The sequence below is a fragment of the Lampetra planeri genome, chromosome 72, assembly GCF_965212315.1.
Source record: "Lampetra planeri chromosome 72, kcLamPlan1.2.h2, whole genome shotgun sequence".
NCBI lineage: Eukaryota > Metazoa > Chordata > Hyperoartia > Petromyzontiformes > Petromyzontidae > Lampetra > Lampetra planeri.
Genome location: NC_136177.1, coordinates 1883503 through 1906017, shown reverse-complemented (window position 1 = coordinate 1906017; position 22515 = coordinate 1883503).

The window sequence follows — 22515 nt, the reverse complement described above, 5'->3', positions numbered from 1 at the left end:
GGTATAACTCGATTCTAACGTTTAGTAATTTATGAGATCCATCGAACAAAAATGAGTCACCACATCGCGCGGCTCTTTAAGATGCACTTCTGCGGTCACCTGGAATGCTCTTCCTTCCGATATTAGAAAGCCACTGGAGCTATTTACTTTTAAATAATCTGCATTGACAAACTCATTTATTTGGAGTGATTGTTTTGTTTAGTTTGTTTCCCTTCCCCCACACCTTCAATTTAGCATAGTTGGCTACGTACAGTGCAAAAGAAGTTCAACAAACATACAAATGTGGTCATGGGATAGGTCTTGCCATTGTGCCTCGTTATTCCCATTAAATCACAAGAATCAAAATATGTATTTATACTGGAGGAGGAATCCGATAGGCTGTGAAGGTATTTTTCACTAATGTCCAGTAGGGGCATGGGGTCAGACAGATACAACAAACAATATCCACACACACGATAGGAGTGCAAAATATAAGACAGGTAAACCAAACACTTTTATACAAATAAGCGTACACAAATGTGTATCTTACCAGCTAAAGTCCACTGAGCTATTAGCTTTTTTTTAGAAGCGACGTGTCCACATGACAGCTCAACGAAGTAACTTATCATTGTGTGGAAATTTACAGCAGAAAAATACTATGAATTCATCTTTCTTAATGTGTGTCAGGAGACACACAAACTCCACATATACAGCTGGCGTCAGGGTGGGGATCAATCCCACGAACTCCTGCATACCAGGCGAGGAAGATAACATCATACCACCGTGGCGCCCCTTGAATAAACACGTAAGAATGTCATAAAGTATAGAAGTTCGAATTGGATTGGTAGATAAATTCCAACACAAGACCTCAAAATCAAGTCAGTAGTGACTGCACGCAAGCTTATCTTCAGAGCGTATCAACCAATCTCCAAGCGGGTGTGAGTCACAGACAATGGCTAAACCCATTGCCATGCAAATTAAGGTGGTGAGAATGGCAGAGGACGAGGTCTTGACCTTTATGACGAACAACGACCTTTCTCCTTCGAACGGCATTTAAAAGGACTTTTTGTTCAATGCGGTTTCATACAACTGCGCAATCAATTGATTGGTGAGCTGCTAGATCAGTGGTTTTTAAACTGGGGTGCGAGATGCCCTTTCTGGGGGTGCAAGACATGCCAGATTTTTTAGAAGGTACATTTCCAAAACACAAATTAAGCACGGGGCAGATAAGTGCAACTGCTTTGTTTCATCAAACCTATGTATTTATTAACATACATTCTTTTTACGAATGAGAACCAAATGGATGCAAGTATGCAGTAAAGGTTAAGAAGCACTGCACTAGATGGCATCAGGAGTTGGTTGATACGTCTATAGTGGCAGGGTTCTTTATTAAATTTTAGAGTGGGCTTGTGATAGCAGCACGATGATGATAGGGGCGTTCTCACTGTTTGTGTCTTGTCAGGGGCCATACTAAAAGCCACCAGGGGCCGCCAGAGGCCCGTGGTGGCCTTGCAATGAAGAAGACTGAACTTCAATATACACTAAACTACTATATACTACACTATATGCTATTCATTACGACATACTACTATATACTACTATACACTACGATAGACTACCCTACTATATACTGGATCCGCAGCTTTCTTGTACCAAAATATAAGCTACGCCTTAACTTGTGGGAGCAATAAGTCTGACGCGTGTTTGAGGTGTCTTGAATCAAACTATTTTTTTTATTTCTTAGTTGCACAAAAATTAGCGATTTCTAAAGTTATATCTTCGCCTGTTCAGGTACTGTATCACGTTGTTGCACGGTCAAAGACTGTCCACTCGCTCCCCTCCCGGGACACCAGAGGGTTGTGGAATAGCAACTCTTTATTTCCAAGTGTTCTTCTGAGGAGTATCGTGTATCTGTACAGCATTCATTTGAATCTGAATAGCTGCCCTGTATCCTGAATTGATTACTCCACTGGTGGGCGTGGCCTACTTTGCAGTCACGTGAGTTTATGGGTCCATGGTCATCATTAACTATTCGTAATTATTATTAGTGTGATTCATTACATTAAGCCCATACCGGCTACATAAACAAAGCCAATTGAGGTCTAAACCGCTCATAAATGGTAGGGACGTTGCTGATTGGATGAGGACCTGGCTCAGCCCCACTTACGAGCACGCACATTGGCCGAAATTGGCGCCACCACGTGCACACAACGCAAACATGATACCGTTAGTCAACATTTGTGCCGTTCTTTCGAAACCATGAGTGTCACTATGGGAGGCGAAACGTTAACTGCAAAGACCCTAAACCGATGTCACTGTAAACCGAGGGACTATCTATGTGTTTAGAATATATTTACAGTAGATCATCGCATGAAAAAATTATAATAGGTTTAATCCTTTCTGGCAAGCAAACAGGTGTCTGCATGAACCACAGGTACTTGTGGTGAACATGCAAAAAAAACATGCTTTGATAATAATATATGCATTGTCTTTGAAACGGATTGGTCTATGTTGTATATGCCGAATTTACGCTAATGTATGTAAGTATGCGCATACATTATGCTAATTAGGAAGGTGGTCATATGAAGTAAATGCATGTCATTATGATAATACATGATGTTATGATAATTAGGCTCTGCATAGTTGTCTAGGGTTGTATTATCAATCGGGATAATACACTTATTATTCTCACTTTAACATTTACTGATTGTGTCTTAGTGTTTTTATGTCAGGTCTCCAAATTCAAATCTCAACGCAGGATACAGTTCTTATAAATAAGATCATTATGCATGAACTCAAGAAGGAACCACTCAGACTCTTCTGTGTTAAGCAATTTTAATTTTTAAACAAAAACACAACTCTAATATACGAATTCCTATGCTTGGAATTGTCACAGTACTCCTGGAGATGTTCTCCTCATTGATCCGTACATTTAACCCTCAATGATTACGTTGTTAACTGGGTAACAGAACATTCGATTAATTCCTCAGAGTAACACGAACCTATACGGCGATAGGAAAAAGTCCTTAAACATGCATGCGGCAATATTCATACGAACGGCAATAAAGAAACATGTCCCGAAGGCAAAAGTATACGTCCAATGAATTCATCGGTAAGATTATGCATTTCACTAAATGTCTTGGAACAATGGTGTGCGGCAGTGTGCCTTCAGCAGATGCTTATCAATTGGCTAAGGCTTCAATAAATTCGCTGGGAAGATTCTGTGATTAAAATAAAGATTTTAACACAATATTCTCCCTGTGCGCATGTAGTTCTGTAACGTAGGTTTCAAACGTTTAGTTTACATCAATTAATTCATTGGTAAAATGTATGCAATTAAAACGATAAATAACGACTAATATACTTCTAAACGACCGTATCCACGTAACTCAATGGGCAGCAATGTTCTTCGTTATCAGCTAATAGTTGACGCACCCTTATCATTAGTCTTCTTCTTATTATTCCGGGTATGTGTTTCATGTGTGTGTGGTGGTTGTCTCCTTGATCCTTATTATTAGTCCGGGTATGTGTTTTATGTGTGTGTGGTGGTTTTGTCTCCTTGATCAATTCTTTGCATCAGGCAGACGCCGGGCAATGCGTTGTAGTGTGTGAGTTTGGGCATGTCATACGAACAGCTTCCTCGTTCTCTCTCTCTCTTTTTGAGGCAGCAGCAGTTGTTGTCCACTGCTGGATGAAGAGAGTCGGCACAACGCTCGCCGTCAGCGGTGCATGATGATTCCGTCGTCAGATAGCGCCAGCAGCTCGTCCGCTGGCCGCCGTTGCTCACTCTTGTCTTGGTTCCCAGCTGGTGCTGGTCGGTGTGTGGGGTCGAACCTACGTTGCTCTCCCTGGCGCTCTCCTCTTTTTCACGGGCGGTTGGTCAGGCTCTTTCCTCTGCTGGATGAGCTGAGTTGTCACGACGTATGTCTTTGAAGGTGCTCGTAGCGCTCGCCACTTGTCCGCTGGCAGCTGACACCCTTGCTCGGTGGTGCTGGTGGCGCTGCTGGCGCTGCTGCGTGCTCTCTCCTGCTCCATGCTCTCTGGCGGTGTACGATTGTGCGTGCAGCTGGTTCTCTGTGATGCTGGCTTGGTCGATGCTTGGCGCTTTCCGCCCTTTCTCAAGGTTGATTGCTTGACGTTGCTCGTCAGTTCAACTCGAGCTGCAGCTGCCCGTGGGAGCTGGCACTCACTCTCAAAACTTGTAAATTGTATTCGCACACCTCTTAAACCACTGTGAAAGCTTAGTACAATACAACTTATCGCATTACTTGACTTTGCAAGCGACTCAAAACATCAGGATAAATGTAGAATAAAACTTTCAGCGATGCTCTGTCGGTCCATGCCGAACTCAGCACCAAGCATCACCTCGCCCCTCTTCTCTGCGATACACCACACCCATTGTTGATCTCGAGGCCATGCCCCAGAGTCTGCTCGCTGGCAGTAATCTTCTGTAGCTGGCGGTTGACTCGTGGCTTCTGCTGATGCAGCTCGTTGATGATGTGCCAGTCACGGGGGCAGGTTCCCGGAGCCTACCGATCGCAGCACTCTATTGTGTGTGTCGTGTCTCTATTTTTATATGAAATTCTCTCCCCTCGGCTCGCCTTCTCACAAAGGACTGGAACTTTCTTTGATTTCGCTCTCAGCCTGTGGGAACAGCTGTTCGTCCGGCCTGTGTGTGTGTGTGTGTTCTAATTTTATTGAAGTAATATAAGTTTCATCAAGGCCTGGTTCCTGTCGCCTTCCTCAAGCTATCCCGCCATCAATGGACATATTTGTTACTTGGTTTATGTTTCCCAAGATTTGAGATTTCGCATTGTTATTACCACGTATATTCCTAGGATTTTATTGACCTTTGTTGTCTGTCTGTATCTAGGGATTTGTGTTGTTTTACTCGAGTTATATTTTGATGTCCTGAGTTTAGAGACCTAACTCAGTTTTCACTTAAGCTTTCTTGACTGCTGGAATTCATATTCTTTGGTTTTTGGTAAAGTCACGTAGATAGCAAGATACAACAAGAAACAATATGCAAGGTGAATGAGAGTAAAATAAGGTAATTAACAAATCAAGGCCACCAATGTGACTGCAGTCTGGTTTTTAATCTGGGTGAGTGTGTTGGGAGTCTATGATGCCCACTTATTCTGGTCGCTATCTTTTTTTGGACTTTTCCGTTAACTAAAATAACCTAAAAAAAACTTGTCTGTTCGGTTTTCGCCGCCCGGGAAGTTGGTGACGCCTGTTGTTATTGTACGTGCTTTGAAGCCGTGTCGAGATTTCCCCAGAATCTCATTAGCAATCCCCCCCCCCCCCCACTTTCTCTTTTGTTTATGGGGTTTTTTAAATGGCTTATCTCCGGCTGCCTGGTCGGTGTGAGTGGCAGCTGCTGTGTGATGGGTGGGGTGTGCCGCACCCTTTGATGTCCCATGCTCGCCCCGATCAATTATAAAAAAAAAATTGGCAGAATTATTCTTAATGTGAACTTTTTGGAAAAAGACTTGTATATACAACATCTACACCAGGAAAAGCCTTTTTTAGGGTCTATTCTCACCAATGTCAGACCAGCGAACGATAAAAGGCTCTCTGGTGTAGAAGGCTGTCTCTGGTGTAGACCAATCTGTTTCAAAGACAAAATATATATTTTTATGCCTGTTCGTATGGTTAATGCCGACATGATTCCTAGCAAAATGTTTCTATTTGTTGTTTGAACATCTAACTGCCTGTTTTATTGCCAGAAAGGCCAAAACCTAATCTTATTTTTTCATACTTTTATACTGGCACAAAATGACTCATGTTGTAGCTGCTCACCCCGAGCTATAAATGCCCTGATAGTGCATTGTCATTGTAATGTTCGCCTTTCGGTGTTCTCTGGTCTTACACTGGTGAGAATAGGCACTAAAGAAGCTGTGTCTGGTGTAGACCAATACGTTTTAAAGACAATGCATATATTATCAATAATGTTTTTGTTTACATGTTTACCATAAGCACGTGTGGTTAATGCAGACATAAGCATTGCTACAGTGGACATAAAAATCTGGCAATACAGGCAGCAGCTGAAAAAGCAGGATACAGTCGACATAAAAGGTTGGCAGTACACTGAGTGAGGTAAATAAGAAGGAAACAGATTATAGACTGGCATACACTCATACTGGTCTAAAGGAAAATTATCAATGTAGATAGAGTGCCAGTGCACTGACGTTAATTAATCAGCAGGCAGCAGTCCACAGCACAGACTGGCAGTACACCATCACAACATCATGAAAAAATAACTAAAGGAAATATTTAGCAACCTAATAATGAAAAATGAGTTTTCTGCACACAAACATTATAATAGTAATATTTGCCAAATTATTACTTTAATAATAGTAAACAATGAACCAGAGTTCTTAGCGTAGGAAACAAGGAAAATTGTACTTACTATAGCCGTGGTGAGGCCTTGTCCCGTGCGGAGCCCCCATCCTGGCCTACATTGGCCAGCTAGAGAAAGTGACACATTGGCAGGCTGGGGGCTGGGCCGCTACCCCGCCCAAGCCGCAATAATACTATGTAAGCGCTGTAGTACTATTAATATGTAAGGACTTTATATCAGTAACTGTACGCATCGTGTTGGGGGGGGGGGGCGGCGAAGAGGACATCAGACTGAAGAAATAGCGTTATGTATATATTTATAGAATGTGAAACACGTAAAAGAAAATGTCTCCCGTGAGCACGCATGACTTGGCAGGGTCCGCCCCTCCCCCACGCAAGTGGCGTGAGTTGGTACCGTCGATTTCGCGCAATAAATAAATCTATCTAAATCACACTAAATCGCTAATTTACGTAATTTAAAGGTGACGGACGTGAAAATGGAATACCCTATTCCCACCGCGGGGCTGATGGCATGCTGGATGGCAAAAAAAATTTGAGATATATCCCACCGTTCTTGAGCCAAATCCCTCGCAAGTGAGTGCGGGCGGAGAAGTTTATATATAAAAGAGAAAAAAAATAATGAAAGAATAATGATATTCCTCAGTAAAAATACATATTATGTTTCTGACAAGGTACAGTTAGATGGTGAGTATAAAGTTCGCCGATGAACATGGTTTGCCGAGTTTGGTTCTAACCCATAATCGACACAGTGGCAGTTGTATGAACCGGCCCTGGTCACCCCTCCTCCTTCGATTGACTCAGCCTTAAAATTATTAGCTTCTGCGGTATGCAATGGCTGGTATATATGTAGTGCTTGACTTGACACGACAGCTTCTTGCTTTTCTCTCTCACTTTATTTCACTAATACCGATCAACATTCCTCCAGCTAACACCAATCAACATTCCTCCAGCTAACACCAATTAACATTATTCCTGCGCGCTCTCCGCTCACCGCGTTCCGCCGGCCTCGCTCACTCCGCATCTCTCCTCCGTCGACTCTCCTGTCCACTCTCTCCATCACAGTTCAGCCGCTCTTTACTGACGGGGGAGCCCCCCGTCACACTCAGCCGTATCTCTATCGGCTTCTCCGCCACACTCCAGCCACTTTCTGCTGGCTTCGCCGTCACACTCCAGCTGCTTCTGCTGGCTTCTCCATTGCTACCTTATACTTCGCTGCTACCTTATACTTCGCCACTGCTACCCTATACCTCTCCACTGCTACACTACACCTCTCCACTGCTTCTGGCTCCGCTGCTTCAGCTCCAACATCCTTCTCCTCCCAGGCGCGAACTCCTGTCTCCTTCAAACCCCCCTCTCTTTATCCCCAAGCCAATTAATCTCCAATTAAATCGGTGGCATCTTCCGCGACGCCCCTTGCCCCCCAGCCCCAACTGGCACCTGCCATATTTTCCAGACAACACGGCGCCACTTAGCGACAACAACAACTTCCCGGCCAATCAGCACCCTTAATCGCCCCCTACCACCTGTTACTGTCCTCAGACAGCGTGGCATCACATTTAGACAATAACAACTCCCAGCCAATCAGTGCCCTGTGTCCTTAATCGCCCCCTACCCTTCTCTGGCCTTCTCCTCACGCCTAACGACAATAACAAACTCGACCTCGTTTGCTCCCACTGTACTCTGCGCGCACGTACACACACTCCCGCGTGTGGCGCGTATTTCAGGCACTACATATATTATCTTGGTCGCTTAGAATTTACAATTAGAATATACTAGCAGGGAGTCTCCAGATTTGCCCAAGGGAAAAACATAGATATTTCAAAACTTGTATTCTCTTAAAAAAACATAACATATCCATTACACAAATACGATTGTAGTGCTGTACTTTACAAGGACAACTTGTTGCTTTTCTGTCGTCACTTTATTTCTACTAACGCAGCACATTTCAGTAACACTCTCTGGCGCGTTCCCCACTCGCCACGCTCTGCCGGTCTCGCTCCCTCCACTCTGACGTCTCTCCCGACTCTCTTTGCTACTCCTCAGTCACAGTCCGGCCCCCTCCCTCGGCTACTTCGTCTCACTCCAGCCGCTCTCTCGCGGTCTCTCCGCCTCACTCCACTCTAGCAGCTACTCTATACTTCTTCTGTTACTCCACTGCTACTCTAGACTTCTTCTGTTACTCCACTGCTACTCTAGACTTCTTCTGTTACTCTACCGCTACTCTAGACTTCTTCTGTTACTTCACCGCTACTCTAGACTTCTTCTGTTACTTCACCGCTACTCTAGACTTCTTGTCTTCAGCTCCGACCATCTACATCCGCTCCCAGGCACGACTCCACTCCAACTCCCCGCAACTCCAAAACTCCCTTCTATTTATCCCCATCCTTATTAATTCTCAATTAATTAGTTGGCATCCCCCCGACGCCCCTCGCCCCCAGCCCCTGCTGCCACCTGTCTCTTTTCCCAGACTTGAAGGCGCCATCCCACACACAACAACCAGCCAATCACAGCCCCGCGTCCTTAATTGCCCAGCGGCCCGTCTCCGACTCACCCTTCGGCCCCTGGTAACAGCCGCGTGTCCAGAAATGGCCCCACTGCACCCCACACGCACGTGTGTGCAATTTCCCCCCCTTGGCACATGTTAAACCACTACACTAATACAAAAAATGTTTCCTCAGCCCGTGCTACTGAGTTGCCTGCGTTGTTTGCTGTGTGAGACAGCCACGACTCCACCGTTTGTTTTGCATGCCACAATGCCACTCTTTTTGTGTTCGTTTTTGTCTTGGAGAGGCTTGAGATTTTTGGGGGGAAGTTTTTTTCCGTGAACAAAATTAGTAGGTTTTTAATGTGAAAGAAACTCCCGTCGCTAAGCAAAGTTTTTTGGGTTGCTTGGTGCAACCGCGAGTCGGAGTTCCGCGCATGCGCAGATGTGCGCACAGCTCTAATGTATCATTACGCAGATCAGCATACATTCTACAAAGTTTGATTTCCATACTTTTATTTGCACTGCACTAAGGGCCAAAAAAATTAATGTTCATCTGGAAGCTTAATTTATTGTATTTGTTTACTTGTTAAATTTGAAACCCAATAGTTTGTCCGTTAAACGCGTCACAAGCAGGCAGACACGCACAGGCAAACAAACACGTAAAAATTACTTTCATAGATAAGATAAATATAGATAGCTATTGTTGTCCAGAATGATTCTGAGGTTCAACACTTCAACACGAGCTCCCATAATTAACCCGGACCGGATGTGTCAACAGTGGTTGTTAAGGGAATGCAAAAATAGTAACGTCAATCCTGTCGGGCCATAGGTTGCATCGTTGTAGTAACCATGATGATGTTTAAGAATATTCCTTTGTGGTAGTTGTAATTAACCCAACCGGTAATGGCCTTCGCACAAGTGACGACATCACATATATCCCTTCCTCTATTTCAAACGGAAACAGGAGAATTTATCCACAACTTCTGGCTGTCGCTCGATGATGCTGCTTGTTATTGTAGTAATTACTGGCGAAACGTTACGGTACTCGAATTGTAAATGTTGCAGTGGGTTTACTTTCCAACACAGCAACCCGTTACTGCTGAACTAGTATCGAATTGACCACGTTTTGTTTACGTGACAAACCTTAACAAATTGGCTGTGTCGAGTGGTGTCGGGTTTAACGACGCATTTATATTTATGCGATCTAACCCAACTAACCTCTATCATGGATGATATTGGTCGCGAAACCCCTACCACGTGTTGAACTGAGTGGTGTAATTATTCAACTTTTTCATTCTCCGAACGCCACGGGGGGCTCATTAATTGGGACCGGCATTGAGATCGCGAGGACATTTATTCGTATCTTTGTCCAAACTGTGTGCTCGGTGTGGCGTCAGGTTAATTGTATTGTTCTGGGTCCCCCCACCCCCCTTGAATTTAACTTACGCGTTTATCTCCGACTGTTAGAGCCATTTTTAGGTTTTTTCAGTAAAGTCACGTAGGTAAAAATTAAAATTGATAAAAGTAAAATAAAAAATAAAATAAAAAATCACGACGAATTGTGTATGTTTGGAGCGTGGCTTCACTCTCGGATGCAACACAACACCGCCCACGCATTCACCGAAATGCAACGAGATCGTAGCGTCTTCGTGTGGGTCGTGCTTGATGTTTTTCTTGCCGAATTTGACTTTGCGGACCCACCAGGTTATACGGGGAGATTACAACATTACTGCACTGCCATTTAACAGCCATCGCATAGGCGTGGATTTATTCTGGTAGGAACGAAGTGAACCAGCCTACAATAGATTATATGGTCCATCCGTCCGTCCGTCCGTCCATGTAGCAACATCGCCCCTTACTGCAAACACTTGGCAGGACCCTACAAAAACCTTTAGACTCAGTGACGCTTTCCTGGCTAAAAAAGTGTAACATTCCCTTATAATTCCCTGAGATAGCTTTTTAATTAAAAAAATCTTTAGACTCAGTGACGCTTTCCTGGCTAAACAAATGTAACATTCCCTTATAATTCCCTGAGATAGCTCCTAATTTAAACATTTAAATTAAAAATAAACTCACAGCGGCCTCAAGCCTACAGCTAGGCCTAAAGCCTAGAACTAGGCCTCAAACTCTCCCTTCGTATCGTACCCCCGCGTGTGTGAAAGGGAGTTAATGTTGAACAAAGTTACATTCCCTTAGGTTTTTAAATAGAAACATTTCAATTTAAAGCTTTTACATTATTAATTAAAACATTTAAATTAAAAATTAAATCACAGCGGCCTAAAGCCTACAGCTAAGCCTAAAGCCTAGAACTAGGCCTCAAACTCACCCTTCGTATCGTCCGATTAGGTGTAGCAACATCGCCCCCTACTGCAAACACTTGGCAGGACCCTACAAAAACCTTTAGACTCAGTGAGGCTTTCCTGGCTAAGCAAGTGTAATAATACATTATGTTTATATTCTTTTATTATTCGTTCCTACCAGCCCACCCCGCAGGGTCCTGTTTCCTATTTGTCACGTGAATTATATTCCTGCGTATGGCGGCAATACGTTCGGGGGCTGAATGCCAATGTCGAGTTCTGCTGGTCAAGAAGTAGTTTTGCTTCTCCTCCGTTGGAGTGCCAACTATAGTGGCTATAAAGATACTCCTTTGGCTCTTTCGGTAAAGTCACGTAGGTATACAATAAATCGCGACGTTTCTGGTGCAACACAAGCGTCCATCAGGTGGGAAAGCTTGGTCTGCTGCCGAGGCAGACTAAAACAGCTAGGTGGGGCCTTACCTGGTAAAATAAAAAAAAACGTAGTTTATTTTTTAGTTCAGTAGCTTATACCGTATTTATTTAAATGTAATATTACCTCCACTCAAGGGGTATCAAAACCATTGTGCACTCAAATAAAATACACTTCCTCCTAAACAACACAGAGGCATGTAGGGTGCCGGATCACTACAGGACAGACATTCCAGATCCTTGGAGCAACGGTTGAGAAGGCTCGACCTCCTTTTCCCCAGCGTCGAGTGCAAGAGCCGAGGGCTGGGAGAGTAGTACGTCCTGCTCCTGAAGTACGTGGTAGTAGTATATACACCCCGGTCGTATGGCAGATCATTCGGGGCCCGCAGGTACATTGCTGCAAGACCATACAAAGCTGAATCGTAGCACCGCAAATAGAGAAACCAACGAGAGCTGGACACCACGGGGCCTGGTGAGACACCACGTTTGTAACATGTCCATTGGTATCTATGGGACTTGTTTTGCTAAGTATCAAACTTTGACACAGGCGGCACTTGGAAGAGTTTTCGGCCACTGCACCGGGAATTGAGGAGCGAGACTCGGTTCGGCAATCGCGGACTCTTGTTTGATATGTATTGGATGGACCAGCAAAGTTTTTGTTATCCGTACACTCCATGTGTTATGGAACTGTAGGGGATCTTGTATTCGCGGCAATGTCCCTCTTGCGGGTTGTTGTTATTGTTTTGAAACTGTTTGAAACGGTGACTGTATATAGTTGGAATAAAAGCTTTTAAATAACCGGGCCGTCTTCATCGCCCACGAGTTGTCTTACAAGAAGAAGTTATGTTATCCTAGAATAGTGTCGTGTGAAACACCCGTGTGTATATAGTTACTCGTAGTTGCATGTTGCGTTATTGGTTTAAATTTATTTGATAATAAACACACAGAGAAGACGGCGTCTCTGAGTTACATTACACTTGTATAATCTCCTGTAGATGTACATGTCACTTAATGTTCTGCAGAAGTAGATGCAACAGCCTCCATGTATTGCACGGCAGTTGAACTTATGACTCTCGGTCCAAACGGGCAACTGGACATGTGGACACGTTTGGTCGTATCTCTGAAAGTTCCGAAGTCTAATATTCGTAAGTAGGAGTCCCTGCAATCATACTTTATATCGCGTCATTCATAAATTAATCTTGCAACACTGCACATTAATTGTACAAAGAGGGAAAACATCCCTCCCTTTTTATAGCAACTAGCAAGCAAATTAAAATCCTGCAGGAAGTAAAAAAATAATGAAAACAAAAATACCCATGACAACGAGTCATTGAGAGATTAAACAAGTCTCACAACCCAGAACACAAGCCAGGAGACCTTTACGGGGTAGGGCGGTGGAATTTCAATAAGTTTACGACTAACGTAGACCGATCAGTCAATTATCCAACCAGGGAGGGACTTTATCGACCTAAAAGGGGTTAAAGATTGAGTTGACCCTCCCCACTCCAACCACCTCATCACTCAAACCACCCATCAACCAATAAAACCGGTCTGTGCACAGTACTTGTAAACTATTCTTCGCCAATAAAATAATGACGATCAAGTCTGCGGTTTCTAACTGGAAGGCAGCGCATTCTCCCCGTCTGCCATTTAAGTTTGATTTAACCGAGAATCAATGTAAAACTCGACCCTGACACTAACGTCGGCAGCAGATGTGTCTATTCATCACATGGCTGCCAAATAAAGACATCGCCACTCTACTACATACGCACGTCGATTCTAGAATCGTGCTCGGACGTGCTTGTCCCGCTGATTTTCCACCTGGCAAATCTTTCATTCAGCGAGGGCTGTTCCCAGACTAGACGTCTGGCAAAAACAATATCAAACTGCAGCGTGTGTACAGGCCTCTTTGGCACGCGCCGTGACTTGCTGTAAGATCTGACCATGCCCGTCCAGTGCTCACCGAGCTGCATTGGCTTCCAGTTGCCAAACAAATACATTGTTATGAAGTCGCGCTTATTTACACAAGGGCTTGCTACAAATGACAACCCAGGACCAATGCTTCCGCCTGAGCAAGTGAAAGTCACTCCACTTGAGGGGGGGAAGGGGCCCAGGAATGGTTGACATTAAATGTTATTCAGAAGTGTTCCCGATATAAACATTGGGGTTGGGGACCAGGAAATTGCGACCTTATAACGAGAAGATGTATAACGAGGAATTCGCTCCCCCATGTGAATATATGGAAATGGTAGGTGATGGGAACCGTACGAATGTATACATTGCCGATCCAACGGGAAGCTGGGGAAATTTCTCCCATAGGAGCTGTTCCATTAGGGAAATGTGTATTACCTAACCAGAATACGTACTGTACATGTACAGGAAACGTACTGTACATTTGCAGTACCTGAACTGTACAGTTCATCACGGTAAGAGCCATTAGACAGTGAATGTATTATTTCTGTGTAGACATTTTATGTACTGTACATCTGTCATACATTTTTGAAGCTTGGGAATACTTGACTTGGAATATTCCAACTTCATGGGACCTCCTTTGCCAGTAACAAAATATGTGAATAGGATTTTCCCTTTTTTTTGGCAACAGAGGGGACGCCTTTTGTCCTGGTCTTGTATAACACTGTTTTGAGACTAGGCTAAAAGAAAAGCTGTCTGGTGTGGACCAATCAGTTTAAAAGACAATGTATATATTATGATATGTTTCTTGTTTGCATTCTGACCACAAACATTGTGGTTAATGTGGACATGATTCCTTGTAAAAGGTTTCAGTTTGTTGTTTTAACATCTTAACACCTGTTTGTTGCCAGAAAAAATGGGAACCTATTATCAGACAGCGTTGTTTTTTGTTGGAAAAACAGAATGGGGGGATACCTATTCTCAATATTCCAACTGTTTAGAATCCCCCTTGGTTAGACACACTGTTGGTTGAACTCATGACGTCACTTCCGGTCTGGCAGTATAAAAGGGAAGCCAGGAGAAGAACCAGATAGAGAGAGTAGACAAGTCTTTGACAGTGTGATAACGTGATAAAGTAAAAGACTAGATATAAATTTGGAAATCGTTCGTTGTGTAAATAAGAAATAAGAAACAGTAGTTTTATTTAAGACATATCAAACACGTGTCAGACTTATTGCTCCATTTAGGTTCATGCGTAGCTTTTTTTGGTACAAGAAAGCTGCGCCTACAAATACAATGTACACTTAACCAATTCTGTGTTTTAATCTTCAAACAGCATTTATACTTATGTAATGAGGTTACCCCTTGTGCGATAGTTATGGGTTCTGCCGGCCTCAGCCAATGGGGAGTCGAGCCAGGGGCGTAGCCCTGGAGCTGGACAGTATCTTCGAGAAATTTCCAGCGGTGTGGCTGAGGATTGGCTACGTGGTATCACGTGGGCCAGGTATTCTAAGACGTGGAGAAAGACAGCACGTGGTCAGTGTGCGGAGGAATGAAGGGGGGGAAGCCACGCTGGTGCCGTGGTCCCGCTCCAGCCACGTGGCGGGCCGCGGCAGTCTCTCTCACGCTGTCTGCCAGCAGCGTGAGGGAGCGGAGAGGGAGGCAAGGGAACCGAGTGTATGAATGCGGTGGAAGGCTGTAAACGGGAGAAACGAATAAACAACTCTAAAGTCAAGACGTCGTCTGAACGGGATTCATCACACTTATAAAACATTTAATTGAAAACCATTTTGATGAGCATTTAGAAGCAGCCCTATACAATTAAAAAGTTTTTCCTTTTAATAGAATTAATATTTGTGACAGGTTTTAAACAATGACTAAAAACATTTTAAAGTAAAAAAAGCACAATATTAAACGTCATTTAAAAAATATTTTTCCTTAACCTATAACTTTTATGATCTTGGCTTGAGTAGAAACATTTCTGCATCATCCACTTCGGCGTTGGCTGACTCCCTGTATTCAGTCAAGTTTATTGCTCACAGACACAGTGAAGCTGATGTTATTGTAGGTGCAACGAAATGTTTGAGGTTGTCAGATCTACAACATAGCAATAGAATGTCTAACAAACATTGGAAAGATAAAAAAAAATCACGAAAATATCTTAAGAAATCCAAATGGCACTAACTATGTGCTTGTATGCATGGGATGAATGAACACAAAGATTCCCTTTCGGAGGTCGTAGCTGGCCTGTTTGTATTAATCCATGTTCCCAGTCGCCCTACCATGGTTAAATGTGGTGGTTCGCACTTTTAGTTTTGCATGAATACTACCATCCACGGTTTTTGGTTGGGATATGTAGGAATCGTTACTGTTGGAACAACATCCTCTGTGCACTTCTTGATGAACCCGGTAACTGAGTCTTTGTGCTTGTCGATTGTTATTCTCGGTGACCTGGAACATTTCCCAGTCCACGGAAGAAAAACAGTCCTGACGCACAAATTTCGATTAGTTAGACCCGTGTTGAATAGTTCTAGTAACAGGCAATTCCTGCGTCTGCCTAATAGATGGGTAGGAGCAGGATGGAAGTGTGATCTGATTTGCCGAACGGTGGCCACGGGGGAGGGCTTTGTATCCACCAAGAGTGGTTAATCGTGAAGCGTACCCTTACTCTTCTGCTTTGCTTTTCACTGGTGCCTTTGTCCCCCCCCCCCCCCCCCGGTCGATGAAACATCTAGTGGGCTGAATTGCGAGGTCCAACACCAGTATGGAGAGCCATGATTCGGTCAAACGAAGGACATTACTCCATCACATGTCATTGGTAGGAGATTCTCGATCTTCACTTGTCCAGCTTTTTCTCACGGAACTGAACATTGGCTACTAAGATTGGGAAGTCGGGTGGGGGGTCGATTAGCCTATCTTCTCAGCCTCACTAGAGCGCCGGCTCCCCTGCCCGGTCTGCGCTGGTATCTCCGCAGAAGAACACCAGGTAAGATAAATTGAGCTGCTTTGGGGGTGGGGGGGGGTGTGGTCCGAACAAAGGGACCTAAAAGTGCTTTGTGGTCATAAGAAATAATAGCAAAGACATTATGAGTAAAAATAAAAAAAACACTAAAATCGACAAACTGCAAGGTTGTGTAGGAGCAAGCATCAAGGCTCCTTTCTCTGGTGGTGCCATCCACTCCAGCCATCATGGACTTAAGTTCTGTGAGCTACATCATGCCTGAAGACAACTGTCGCTAAGCAACGTTTTTTGGGTTGCTTGGTGCAACCGCGAGTCGGAGTTCCGCGCATGCGCAGATGTGCGCACAGCTCTAATGTATCATTACGCAGATCAGCATACATTCTGCAAAGTTTGATTTCCATACTTTATTTGCACTGCACTAAGGGCCAAAAAAATTAAATGTTCATCTGGAAGCTTAATTTATTGTATTTGTCTACTTGTTAAATTTGAAACCCAATAGTTTGTCCGTTAAACGCGTCACAAGCAGGCAGACACGCACAGGCAGACAAACAGACAAAATTACTTTTAAAGATAAGATAAATATAGATAGCTATTGTTGTCCAGAATGATCCTGAGGTTCAACACTTCAACACGAGCTCCCATAATTAACCCGGACCGGATGTGTCAACAGTCAGTTTAATACGTAGGCTTTCGCGACCAATGTTATTCATAATCAACGTTTTTGGGTTTAGATCGCGTTATTTATAAATGTGTCGTAACCCTCCACCACCCGACACGGCCATTCAGTAAAAATGTGTCACGTTGACAAAAGACAAATAGTTCACTGCTTTAGCCCACCGGTGTGTTGAAGCCGGTGGGCTAAAGCAGTGAACTATTTGTCTTTTGTCAACGTGACACATTTTTAAATCCTTTATATTAAGTTCACTTGCGTGCTTGCTTGTGAAGTACCGGTGAAGACGCTGGACACCCAGGTTGAGGCACACGTATATTTATTTCAGCTTATCGGTACAGGACAACACTAGAGGGGGTAGCGGCCCCCTCACCCGGATAACTGGGGATACCCCCTAGCTAATCTCACCTATCCCCAAGTCCTCCTCTAACGAGCTAGGGGAGGCTAACTGGCCCGACACTGGTGAGTCGGGCTACGGTCTCCGGAGTCCCAGGGTCTAACCCTGGTTCACGGAACCACGCCTCTGGCTCGCTCCTCTGCAGCCCTGACAAGGGCGGCGTCGAGGGGAGTCCAGGGCTCTAGCTAGAGGATCTTCACTCTTCCTCCTTCGTTCCCAGACTGAGCCCCGAGCTCTCTTTGTCCTCCCCCTTTATACCCCCCATCAGGATCACAACCCCCCAGGCTGCCTGATGCGGACGTCGCTGCGGGCACCCCCCCCGTGTACTCCCGTAACTCCGCCCACTGTGTTTGTTACCCATTGGATCGTATGCACTTACAGCCCTCCCGTAACAGCCCTACATCACCCCCCCCATTACAGCTCGCAGCCGTCCCGGCTGCAACAATTCCAAATAAAGGAACAATTACCCCTCGACCCCGTGTGTGCCTCATTTTTCAACAAAATGCAAATAGCAGAACAACAACAAGAACAACAACCATACCCCCGAAGGGAATGTCCGACGCACCCCCCCCCCCCCCGCATAAATACGAAATCCGTAAGCACGTATGTACAACTAGCCAGGAACTCCCCCATCACACACAGCACACCCACGACACACAACGCACCCACAACACACACACCGCGCCCACACAACACAACACACTCAGTGTGCAAGGAGCACACCACCGACGCAGCATACAGTAACCATGACACGTGAAGGAAAATAAATAAGAAAAGTTTTTTTTTTTTCTTTTTCTCCCTGCTGTATATTATAAGAGTCTGCGCATTTTAGCGCGCGTCCTTGCCGCAGGCCCGTCACACGGGGCAACCCCGGACGGCGGACCATCCGGTGGCGGCTGTCCCATTCGAGGTGAGGTCGCGATTGAAGTCGCGCGACTGTCGGCATCACCTGTGGGGGTTCCAGGGCGTGAGCCCGTCATTCCCGGTACACCTGTGGGTGGGACAGCCGGCAACACATCAGGCGAGAGCAGCGACGGACCCTCCGAGTCGGTCGACCCCCCACATGCTTGGCCTCGCGTGCGTGGCGTGGGCCCCCGCACCGCAACAAACGGCTTCAGCCTAGAGGGGTGTACAAACCACCGGCGCCTCCCCCATTGGATTCGAACGCACTGAGGCCTCAAAACCTCAATAACCTCGACGGGGCCCCGCCACGGGCGTACGAGTTTAGAGGAGGTCGCGAGTGGTACCTGGGGACAGTGCAGCCATGCCCTGTCCCCCGGCTTCCACTGCAGCACGTGCGCGCGAGCCAGTCTGAGGCGCTCGTTCGCCTTCTGACGCCTGTCAGAATTTAGCCTCGCCGCATCCCGCGCCTCAGTCAGTTTGTCAAGGTTAAATTTAACGTGATCGTCCAATTTAGATTTGCCCAGCGGCACGTGGATCTGCAACTGTGCCCGAACAGGTGGGTCGGGTTCGCGGCCATACATAAGAAAGAAAGGTGAAAACCCCGTCGCAGCATGGGGAGCCAATCTGTATGCCGCTAGAACCCCTTGAATTTGTAAGTCCCAATCAGCCTGTGAGTCCGAAACTTGCTGCGACAACATAGACGTGATGGTGCGATGCAGACGCTCGACCATCCCGTCCGTTTGCGGGTGATAGGGGGAGGTTCGAATTTTTTTCGTTCCCAGGAGATCACAGACTTGTTTTAGGAGTTTCCCCGAAAAATTTCTACCCTGGTCGGTCAACAACCGCTCCGGGGCACCTTTGTCCATGACATAACCTTGGACAAAGGCGTCGACGATGGCTGCTGCCGACTGATTCGCCAGGGGCCAGGCCATAGGCCAGCGCGTAAAATATTCGACCCCAGTAAGCAAATATTTATTTCCCCTGGAGGTGGCGGGGAATGGCCCCAGAATATCCAGTGCGACCAGTTCATTTATTCTGGAGACCTGGATGGATTGTAAGGGCGGGTTCGACTCCCGTGCCGGTGGTTTGCGCTGCGCACACTGAGGGCATGCCGCCAACAGATCAGCAACATCCCTTGTCATACCCGGCCAAAAAAAATTCAGCTGAAGCAAGGCGAGTGTTTTCTGGGTACCTAGGTGGAGGAGGCGCTCATGAGCAGCCCACACCACCTTACCTCGTAGGCCAGAAGGGACCACCAGCCGGTGACGCTGGGATTTCCCGTCCCAATGCATAAGCAAGCCCGCATGGGTTTCCCATGCGTCGGCATGACCCGTCACACGCCCCCTCTCCCCGGCGCGACGACGCAACGCGAGGAGGGAGGCATCCTCCAACTGGAGGCGCCCCCATTCATCAACGGGCAATCCAAGCAGGGAATCTCTCCCCTGTTCGGCGATATCAATGGGGACTACCGTTTCATCGTCGGCGGCCGCCGCCAGGACCGGAACCATCACGTCCCCCACTGGCTTGCAACGCCCCGACCCCAGGAGACATGCGCATTCGGAGGCGGTTGGCATCCGTGACAGAGCGTCAGCGTTGGTGTGGCGAACGCCCTTACGATAAGTGGTTTCAAAACTGAAATCCTGGAGGACCTCCAGCCATCGGGACAATTGTCCCGATGGCTGTTGAACCTTCAGGGCGTACTGCAGTGCCGCATGATCTGTGCGGACGGTGAAATGCCGACCGTACAGATATGGGCGATACTGTTGGATGAAATAGACAATTGCCAACAGTTCCCTACGGGTGACACAATATCTTTGCTCCGTTGGAGACAACACCCGACTGCCGTACGCGACCACCCGTTCCACGCCGTCAACCACCTGGGAAAGCACGCCTCCAATACCCGTGTTGCTCGCGTCGGTGTCGAGCAAAAACGGCCTCGAAAAATCTGGGTAAATCAAGGGAGGAGCCTTCACCAGCGCGTCCCGAAGGGAGCAGAAAGCAGCTTCCTCATCCTGACCCCAGTGGAACCGAACCCCTTTAGATGTTAACGCGTGTAGGGGTTTGGCAATTGTTGCAAAATTAGCGACGAAGCGTCGGTAATATGATGCGAAGCCAATAAAACTCCTGACCTCTCCCACCGAGGTGGGAGTCGGCCAGGAGCTGACACACTGCGTTTTGGCGGGATCGGTAGCAATACCCGAGCGCCCTACGATGTGCCCCAAATAACGCACCGACTCGCGTAACAAATGGCATTTTTGGGGCTTAAATTTCAAATTAGCAGCCCGCATCTTTAGGAAAACCGCCCGCAACCTCTGGAGATGTTCATCAAAAGTTTTACCAAAGACAATAACGTCATCCAAATAAATCAGGCACGATTCCCATTGCAATCCAGCCAAAACCAATTCCATCAATCGCTGGAAAGTTGCCGGCGCTGAGTGTAAGCCCATCGGCAACCGGTTGAATTGGAACAGGCCGTGCGGTGTACGGAAAGCAGTTTTAGGCTTAGAATCATCGTCCAGAGGAAGCTGCCAGAATCCCGAAAGTAAATCTAGTGTGGAGAAGAATCGCGCTCCCGCCAAAGCGTCCAGCGATTCGTCCATCCGTGGGAGCGGGTATGCGTCGGCAACCGAAATTTTATTAAGGCGCCGAAAATCCACGCAAAACCGCAACGAGCCGTCCTGCTTTTTAACCAGGACGATCGGCGCTCCCCACGGGCTGGTGGAGGGAGAAATGATGTCGGCGGCTAACATGTCATCAACAGCCGATTTGACATGGTCCTTTTCGGCGGGACTTAACCGAAACGGATTTTGGCGAATTGGCGCGCTGTCACCCGTGTCAATATGGTGACGCAGCAGGTGAGTGCAACCCAAATCATATTTATCACGACTGAAAACGTCGGAAAATTCCCTCAGTAGCGTTCTAAGCTGTTGGCGCTCTGAATTTGTCAGGTCCGTCGATCCCGCACAAAGCGCGTCGATCCACCCTTCATCGCTGTCCGAATGTGGGAGCATCCGGGAAGCAGTGCCAACGTGGTTCGCGACAGGTTCCTCGCAGGGCATTGGCGTCGCGTGAGCGAGCACCGTCCCTTGAGGAACCACCACCGTCTGCGATCCCACATTTAGGACCGCGATGAAAGGGTCCCCGTCCCCTCTTACGACGGTCTGGGCCGGAATCAAATGAGGCCCATTAACCCCGGCCCTAGACGGTCCCAGCAAAACACCCTGATCCCCTATGCCCTTAGCGAAGGGCTTACGAAGTTTCAGAGGCACTAGCATTTGAGCTCCCGGCGGCACACGAACAGTTTCAACGACGAACGCCGGTACCGTCGCGAACGCCGACCGAGCCGCCGCAGGGGATGGCAGGAACGCCATGCGCCGCCCCGATGGAAGCTCAATGCATCCTTGGTCGATCAAAATACGAATGGGCATTTTACCTAAGAAATCCGTCCCCAGCAGGCACGGAACCGCCAGCGAGGAGGAAACGAAAATCGGCCCCGACAATTTGATGTCCCCAATAGAAATTTGCGCTCGAATCTGTCCCATGATGCCGAGAGAGCCCCCGTTAGCGGCATAGAATGGGACGTTAACCGGCAGTAAAGGCCGGCTTTGTACGGGCAGAATATTGTAAATTAATTCCGAAATGATTGTCGCCGATGCCCCCGTATCGACCAAGATGCGTACTTCTACCCCGTCAATGTGTCCGACTACGGCCGACGACCCTGACGACGCGGCTACCACGCGATGGGCCAACACGGACCACTGTTTGGGCTCGATTTGAGTCCCCGCAGTGATCCGCGTTGGCCCCTCGCAACGCGACATCGGCCCCCCGTTTGTTGTGGTGCGAGAGCGTGCAACGGGTAGGTGCTTTGGCCAAACATGTGTGGTGCCGCGACTCGCCGGGTCATGTTGCTGGAGCTTGGGAGGAGGAGGCCCGGCGTCCCGTCGAGCCGTCGTCCCGCGCTGTCGAGGAGAGCGGCACCCCGAGGCGACGTGGCCCCGGACGCCGCAGTTGAAACACCGCGGGAGCCCCGGTGGAGACGACGGGCGGTTGAAACGGCTTGACCCGTCCCGGGCCGACCGTACTTCTTGCGCCTGTTGCCGTCGATGGTCGACGGCGAAG